The sequence below is a fragment of the Nicotiana attenuata genome, unplaced genomic scaffold (genome assembly GCF_001879085.1).
Source record: "Nicotiana attenuata strain UT unplaced genomic scaffold, NIATTr2, whole genome shotgun sequence".
Classification (NCBI taxonomy): Eukaryota; Viridiplantae; Streptophyta; class Magnoliopsida; order Solanales; family Solanaceae; genus Nicotiana; species Nicotiana attenuata.
Genome location: NW_017672421.1, coordinates 131055 through 140730, shown reverse-complemented (window position 1 = coordinate 140730; position 9676 = coordinate 131055).

Below are 9676 nucleotides of genomic sequence, written 5' to 3'. Positions count from 1 at the left end.
CAAGAGAAAAAGCATGAGGGTTAAGAATGATAGCAGCCAATAACCCAGCAAAATGGAACAAACAGCAGTTATTTCTGCCAAAACCAAACACAGCAAAATCAACAGCAATAGAACAGTGCACTACAGCCTTTAAACCATCTCTGAATCCAAATAAGCTAGAAATCCTTGAAGGTTTCAGAACTGAAAGCCTAATTGCAGAACTAGATCAATTTTTACCAAAAAATAACAAGGTTTTTTAATTCTTTTTTAGCTCGGCCATTTGAAAAATTTTCAAGTATTTTTTGGTCTCGGAATTTCTTCCCTTGTGAGTGAAGAAAGAATGCCTTTATAGGCAGCTTAGGGGCAGAAAGAATGAATTCAGTTTTTGCCCTTCAAATCCTTTGGGAAATTTTTATTTTTGCTATTTAATCCCTATAAAAATTAGTTTTTGAAAATCAGACACAATCCCACCTTCCAGGAAGCTTCCCAAATCAGTTACAATAGATTCCTAGCCTAAATTTCCTAATCTAACCCTTACACCCCTGTATTTACCCCAGCCTACCAAACGGGTTCCAAATTGACCAAGGTTAAATTGACATGGGTCTGCAAAACTTGGCTAATCCCTTCTTTTGGGCTTCTTGATTTCAAAGCCAATTTAAATCACAAAACAAAGGTCACTGAATTGATGGGCTAATCAGAACTGTCCAAAAGAAAACTAATCTAATTATGCAACAGAACAATGATTAAAACGAAAACATGATAAAGGAGACAGAAAAGAGATGAAGATGAGAAGAAGGATAATAGAAAGGAAAAAAGAAAGAGAGTACCTAGCGGAAAGCGGCAAACAAGCATGGGTTAAAAAAACTCAGACGTGTCGATTTGAGCCAAATTGGCCTCAAATCGGTGTGTTCTTGTCAAGAACAGACAATCAAGGCCAATTTCGACCCTTAATCTTTGCCAAAAACTTTGGATGATTTTTGGTCTTCTGCTTTTCTTCTTTCATTCTACGATGAGTTCTGTTTGGTGAGGATTTGGAAGAAAATGGTGGTGGATTGGGACTCAGGGATAGTGGTGGTTGTATGGTTGGATTTTGGTGGTGGTTTGAGCTCGCCGCCGGCCGGAGATGTGAAGAAAATTCAGGCGGCGGGTCTAGGTTTAGAGATGAGAGTGAGGAGATGAAGTACAGAGATACGAGGTACTCTATGAAATTTGGACAATTATAACAAAGAGAAGGGGCGTTCCTTGGCCGTGGATTGAAAGAGATCAACGGCTTTAGATCTTTCAATTCACGGAACGACACCGTTTCCGATTGGGGATGGACCGGGTATTGGGGTGGAGCTGGACTTGGCCTGAACGGGTTTGAAAAAATGATTTTGGGCCTGGGGAAATTAATTGAATTGGGCCAAAAATCAGATTTCTTTGTTCTTTTCTTTTGTTATCATTTTCCATTTTTTTCTTTTTCAAATTAAAAATAAAATCTAAATTAATTCTAAAGCCCAAATTATCTTACCAAATTAGGTTAATTACTAATAATAATACTTGCAAAACTAATTAATTACCAATTAAAAGAAAATTACAAAATGCGAAGCTAAAAATAAAAAATGCAAAAATGAGTTTTTTTTTTATTTTTTCCGTTTTTGTAAAACAAACTAATTTACTAATTAATCTAAACATTCTAACTAAATCCTAAATGCAAATGCAATTTTTCCTTGTATTTTTTAATGAATTAAATAAGATTAAACATGCACACAAAAAATGCAAACAATCAGAAAAATTCTTAACAATAATTCCTAAACGGTAAACAGAGACTTAATGAAGAACAATAATTTTTTTGGAATTCTGTAGAGGAGATTTCTTTCTGATGGAAAAATATCCACTACGTGCTCACAACCTTACTTGAGAACATTATATGAATATATTTAAACTATAAATGGGCAGTATGTGCTTACTTGATACTAACATTGTCTACTTTCGGAATCTCTCTCTAATGAAATTTTTCAAGAAAACTTTAGAACTTACTGTTTTTAACAATCGGACGTCTGAATCACGTCAAACTAACTCTGATTTTCACCAAATTCGACAGATAGGTCATAAATATAGTAACAGACCTATACCGGGTTCCAGAACCAAAATACGGACCCGATATCAATAAAGTCAAACATTGGTCAAACTTTTAGATTCATTAAGCCTTCAAACTTAAATTTTTAACAAAATACAAAATCTCGAAGACCTCCGAATTCGATTCCAGCGTACGCCCAAGTCCCAAATCACGATACGGACCCACCTTGACCGTCAAAACACGGATCCGAATCCGTTTGCTCAAAATGTTGACCGAAGTCAACTCAAATGGATTTTTAAGAAAAAATTTCATATCTTATCAATTTTTTAACATAAAATCCTTCTAGAAAAATATCCGTACTTTACACGCAAATCAAGGAAGGCTTAATGAAGCTATTGGAGGTTTCAAAACACATAATTAGGTTCTAAACTCTAGATGACCTATAGACCAGTTGCGGACGGTGATCCGCAGAAGTTATTAGACAGATGGACAGGCTACACCCTCCTATCTTCGAAGGTGAGCGTCATGAGGATGCCCAGGATTTTATTGATAGGTGCAAGGACAGACTGCACAACATGAGAACATTGGAGTCTCATGGGGTTGACTTCACTACTTTCCAGCTGGAGGGCAGGCCACGTTGATGGTGGCAGTCTTATGTTCTTGGCAGGCCAGCAGGTTCTCCTCCCATTACTTAGGGTCATTTTACACAGCTTTTCCTGGATAGGTATATTCCACTCTCTGAGAGGGAAGAGTTGCGGTATCAGTTTGAGTAGCTTGAGTATGGTCAGATGTCGGTGACCGACTATGAGGCGAGACTTTCTGAGTTGTCCCGCCATGCACTGATGATACTTTCTACTGACGCATAGAGAGTGCGGAGGTTTGTTGCAGGATTGCATTCTGGTATTAGGGCCAACATGGCCCGAGAGGTTGAGATGGAGACTTCTTATCAGCTGGTAGTGGAGATTGCTCGGAGGATTGAGGGCTACCGCCTGAGAGGTAGAGAGTAGATGCAGCAGGACAAGAGGGATCGATTCTCTGGAGAGTTTAGAGGTGCCCCGGCTAGAGGTAGAGGTAAGCTTGGAAGGGGTCAGCCCAGCAGGCCCCCATATTCAGCACCACCACCTCCTCGAGGTGCTCCAGCGCGCCCCTATTTCAGCGTCATACCAAAGAGTTCTTACCGCCCGCCAGCCATCCAGGGATCTTCCAGTGGGTATTCAGGTCCCCAGGGTTCTTCCAGCACCTACTTTAGTGCTATACCGAAGAGTTCATACCGCCCACCGACTATTCAGGCTTCTTCCAGTGGGTCTACAGGCCATTAGGGTAGGACATCAGAGCAACAAGTCACCGCACTGAGGGGTTGTTTCGAGTGCGGCAACCTTGCTCATATGAGGAGATACTGCCCCAGACTTCGGGGCAAGGCAGTGCAGCAGGGTCAGAAGCCCATGATTACAGCACCGGCTGTCCAGCCGCCCAGAGGTAGAGGGTAGACTGGTAAGGGCCGTCCTAGAGGTGGAGGCCAGGCAGGGAGAGGTCAACCAACTACTGTTCAGTCAGGTGGGGGCCAGCCAGCCGGCGCTCTCGCCAGATTCTATGCTTTTTCGGCCAGACCAGATGCATTGTCCTCAGATGCCGTTATCACAGGTATTATTTCTGTCTGCGGCAGGGATGCTTCAGTACTATTTGATCTAGGGTCTACCTATTCATATGTATTATCTCTTACTCATTTCCTGGATATTCCTCGTGAGTCCTTGGGTACTCCTGTTCATGTGTCCACTCCTGTGGGTGATTCTGTGGTTGTGGATCGGATCTATTGGTTCTGTGTGGTCACATTTATGGTTTTGAGACTAGAGCAGATCTCATGTTGCTTGATATGACCGAATTTGAGATCATCCTGGGCATGCATTGGTTATCCCCATATCACGTCGTCCTATATTGCCATGTCAAGATGATTACGTTAGCGATGCTAGAGTTGCCGATGTTGGAGTGGAAGGGTTCCTCAGTTAGTACATCTAGTCGGGTTATTTCTTTTCTGAAGGCTCGACATATGGTCGAGAAAGGTTGTTTGGCTTATCTAGCTTATGTTCAGGACATCACCACAGAGTCTCTGATGATTGATTCAGTTCCACTAGTTCGGGAATTCGCCGATGTGTTCCCTTCTAACCTTCTAGGCATGCCACCAGATTGTGATATTGATGTCTGTATTGATTTGGCTCCAGGTACCCAGCCTATATCTATCCCACCGTACCGTATGGCTCCGAAAGAGTTGAAGGAGTTGAAGGAGCAGCTTGAGGAGTTGTTAGCGAATAGGTTTGTGAGACCGAGTGTGTCACCTTGGGGTGCACTAGTGTTGTTTGTGAAGCAGAAGGATGGCACTATGGGATGTGCATTAATTACCGTCAATTGAACAAGGCTACCGTCAAGAACAAGTACCCATTGTCGCGCATTGATGATTTGTTCGACTAGTTGCAGAGTGCTAGGGTGTTCTCTAAGATCGACTTGAGATCAGGGTATCATCAGCTGAAAATTCGGGACTCAGATGTCCCGAAGACTGCTTTCCGTACTAGATATGGCCATTATGAGTTTCTAGTAATGTCCTTCGGTTTGACTAATGCCCCAGCGGCGTTTATGGATTTGATGAACAGGGTGTTCAGGCTTTATATTGATTCCTTTGTTATTGTCTTCATTGATGACATCTTGATCTACTCACGTAGCCTGGGGGAGCACGAGCAGCATTTGAGAGTAGTGCTCCAGACATTTCGAGAGAAGAAGTTGTATGCTAAGTTCTCCAAGTGTGAGTTTTAGCTTGAGTCAGTAGCATTCGTGGGACATGTGGTATCAGGAGAGGGTATTAGGGTGGATCCTAAGAAGATTGAGGCGGTTCAGAGTTGGCCACGTCCTACTTCAATGACTGAGAACAGGAGTTTTCTGGGGTTAACAGGTTATTACCGCCAATTTGTGCAGGGCTTTTCATCCATTGCATCACCTTTGACTAGATGTCGCACCCCCTTTTTCCTCGCGGAGTCCGGGTTTCGACATTCATTGGGAACAACTCATTTCCTTTTGGGAATTGGGTATGGGATTTAAAGAGTCGCCACCTAACGGATTTAAGGTGCGTTAGGGCACCTAGAGCAAAAAACTCATGAAACCGGTTTGCATTACCAGAGATTTGGGTAAGGGCTCAAAATAACCTTGAGGGGAAGGTGTTAGGCACCCCTCGCGGTCTACAACGGTGGGTCCCGGCCAAACTCAAATTATGTGAATTAGTCTTATAAACAGATAAAGCAAATTAGACAAATTGGTATTAAATTTAAAATAAGGGGTGAAAGGGGTCCTAGGTTTTTTGGCCTATAGGATCAAATCTGTACAATGCTTGGTAATCGTCCCCAAGTTGGAGTGCTACACATAGCATTAGCGCACATGTCATCATATCCTTTACTATCCAATTACCCTCCCCTTAGTGGTTATATAAGCGCTTTCAATTGAACGAACTCTATGCGTGCATTACCCGTCCCTTCCTTGCGGCCCTGAGGTATTTAGGACCTCTAATTTAGGTAGCTCTAGACTTTCCTAAGGTACTTAAAGGAGAAAAATCTAGGCGACAATCAAAACAATTAGGACTGTCAAGTAAAGAACAATTAAAGGGGCTCACGTTTACCTCCACAAATAAGCAACCAACAGACGTCTCAAACAGCAAGATTTCAGACATTTCCAAAGGTCCTAGAGCAGGGTATCTAGGTGAGCAAATAGAATGTATGCAACTTCGTGTTAAAGTGAGGTGATAGAGACCTAATCAGTTTGCCTACTGATTTTGAGACCTGTTGAATCTGGGCAGTTCACAAATAACAAAAGCGTAATTTTACAGTTTGTAGGATCTTAGTCGCCCTACAGGCTTGACTAGGCGTGTAACAGTGATGTCCTATGAACATGGTGTCTAGTCATTGATCAGAAGTGCAATAAACTAGCAAAAATAGTTTTAGCGGGCAGTTTGAGTTCATTGTGTCCTATAGGCATGTTGTCTAGGTGCAAAAATTACAGAACAGTTTTTATACACATTATCTCTATAGACATGATACCTAAGTGTGTAGGTTGCTACTGAAGAAACTGATTCTGTACGATCTAGATGCAGTCATAGTATTTAGGCGAGAGTAAAAAATTCTAAAGCATGGTTTCTAATGCACATAAGAGAATAAACATTATTATTAGGCAGAGTTAATAGCTATCTAGTGACAGGATTTCTAAACAAGCGTGACATATACAGAACTTTAGAAAGCAGAAGTTCTAGAACAAATGATATAATGCACCTATAAACATGCACAAAAATAATCCCCTAAGCATGCAAGTAGTCAATCATAATGATCCTAAGAGCATGACCTTACCCGATTTCCCAATATATATATATATATATATATATATATATATATATATATATATATATATATATATATATATATATATATATATATATNTATATATATATATATATATATATATATCCCTCCCCATTATACTAATAATCCCCAATATCTGTTTACAAAGATTATTACAGACCATAAAACAAATGAATTGCAAACATAAACTAAACTATGCTATAGGGAGCCTGAATAGGCCCAACATGAACCTGGAAACACCAGGCCTTCAACAGTCCAAAGTGCCATAGTCTCATAGTACACCCAATAGTATCCATGTGTGTCAAAGTGCCCAAGGGCCTCAGGGACCCCCGGCAATGCTCACACCAGAAAACTTTCAAAGTAACCCTTTGTAAGGAAGTTGGAAAGCCAACTCCCGTGTGTCAAAGCTCAGAGGAGCCTCATGGACTCCTAAGCAATGCTCACACTAGAGGGGCAAGACCTTAAGTGTTCTAAGAATAGGAGTTTAAAACAGGAGATAGTTTTTTAAGAAAATAGTTTTGGATTCTCAGGAAGTATGGAGCAAACAGGGGTCATTCAATCATTGTAACTCAACAAAGGTCCTAGCAGTCAAATAGTATTCAGAAGCAGAGTAACTTAGAGTTCTAGCTTAGCTTATTAACTGTCACTAGGTAAGCATACAGTTACATAAAGAAGGATATTAGTGCTGGGGAGCCATATTGTGAGAGGTGAACATTTTAAGAGCATGCTAGTGGAGAAGTAGACAGACATAGGTCCAGTTTAGACATGAGCAAGTGTACAGACTTACTGAAAGCAGAAGCACATAGGTTTGGCTAAAATAAGAGTAAACAGGTTGAAAACAAGGCACATAGGTTCACTCAAACAGAAGTAGACATGCTATTGCAGTAACATATAGGTTGAACAAAGGTAGACATGCTTATTGTAGTAAACACATAAGTTTTCTTAAGCAGAAGAAGGGCATGCTGATTATGAGGAAACACACAGGTCAAACTGAATAGCAATAAGCACAGAGTTTAGTGAACATGCTGATTGGGGACAATAATCATGAAGCACAGGATCTAATGAAATAAGTAGACATGCTAAGAACATGGCACATAGTTGAATTAAATAACAGTAGACATGCTGAACAGGAAAATATGCAGGTTCAGAAGAAAGGCATGCTGATTGTAGGAAAACACACAGGATTAATTGAATGGCAATAGTGAGAGCATACCTGTTAAGGAAGCAGAAGCAGAAGATAAGGTAGGCAGGATTCAACAGTCTAGTCTTGGCTTTCAGCCGACTAGACAAGCAATGAACACAAGTAGCAGAGAGAGATGAGAGCTAATTTTTTGTGTGAGTGCGTTTTTGAATTGTTGTTCGTGCTTAAAGAAATCAAAATGAGAGTTTATATAGCACTTAGTAAGGTAGGCAAACAAGGTGAAGAATAAATCATAGTTGATAAACAGGGTAATCAGAATAAATCAATCAGATAATTGGGGACTTAACTCAATCAATTTCCAAAGAAGAATCCGGAAAGGACCCCCTTAAATTGGGGGAATCCCTTAATGATTCAGATTGGGATTCAAATAAGGCAAACAAATCAATCATATACCATATAGGAGTCAATTAGATCCCTAAATCAGACTAATAGTATAACTAAGGCAAGCAGTACTAATTAAAGTCACAAATAAGGAAAATAGGTAAATCACAGAAAAGTACTGATTTTAACGGGAAGAATTGGTTCAAATCCTTAATAGAAATCAATTAAGTAAAAATAAATCCCAAAGAATATTGGTTTTAACAGAAAATTCTTCAAGACTAAAGAATAGAGTTAGTCAATACAATGGGTTCATCAAAATGAACACAATAACGAAAGAGAAATGAAGGAATCAGTGTCACAAACAGGAGCATCTAGGGTTTAAACATATACACGAAAATTAATCAAACATGTAAAGAAACCATTAGTTTAACACTGAAAGGTTTAGACAAAATCTTTGAAAAAAATCTGGCAGGAACCCTGATTTCAGAGAGAGTAAACGAAGTTGAAACAATTAATTAAACCAAGAGATTTTAAAGGAAAATACCCAATAATACTCGAATCGCTTTAGATCTATAAACATCTGAGGATATTCGAACGGTAGTAAAACTAGGGTTTTCAGAAAATAGTAGAGATGAAGAGCATCGGTCGAAAACCCATGGATTCGTACTAGAAACAAGAGGAAATCCATACTCACAAACGAAAGTGGCCTGAGACAGGCCGGTAAACAACTTTCAAGCCAGAACAGGTTGGGTTTCCATGAGATCCTCTCAAGGACTCATGAAATCAAGCAGCCAGAGAGTATATGAGACCGGTGGTGGTCGGAGAGAGCACAGAAACACCATGGAAAGGAGGTCTCTGCTGGTGACGGCTATTAGGGTTAGGGGTGAACTGAGAGAGAGTTGGAGAGGTTAGGAAACGAGGGCGGCGGAAATGAAAGAATGAAGGGGTTTAGGGGGTCGTTTGGGATTATTATGGTACGTTTAATTGTGGACCGTTGATCTAAAAGATCAACGGCCACAATTAAATGGGGTTATTGGGTCGGGTAGGTTTAATTGGGTTAGGGACGTTGGGCTTGGGTTTAAAAAATTGGATTGGGGGGGGGGTTCCGATTTTGGGTGTAGATTAGGGGCTGTTATTTAAATACCCATTTAATAATTAAAATAATTTTAAAATAGCTAATAAAATGTTCAAAAATGATTTTCAAGCATGAAGGTGATTTAAAATAATTATTCAAATTATAAAAATATAAAAAGTCATTTTCTGTTTAGATAATGTAGTTATGCCTATGTAGGGCCTATATTTGGAAAATATGCAATTATAGTCTTAAACATGCAACTGTGATTATAAAAATGCAATTAAAATGTTTGAACACTTATATGAACATAAATGACGAATTTAGATGATTAAATCATCATAAAATAATATGAGGGATAGTTTTGAACATTTATGTAATTAAAAAATGCAGAAATAAATGGTTTTAGTGCCTTTAATAAATTGTAGAAAAATTGTAGAACACTTGTGCATGTTTGTAAATGCATGTACAATATTTTGAAAGTATTTATGCAAAATTTATAAATATATGAGGGAAAAATCGGGTATCAACAGCTGCCCCTCTTTACCCGGTAAGGATGAAACAGTTCTCGGGTAAAGAAATGATGACCGATTTTGACCGAGTGGGTGTTTTGAAAAAAGGTTGAGCTCTGGTCTCTGAGTTGCCTACATATTCGT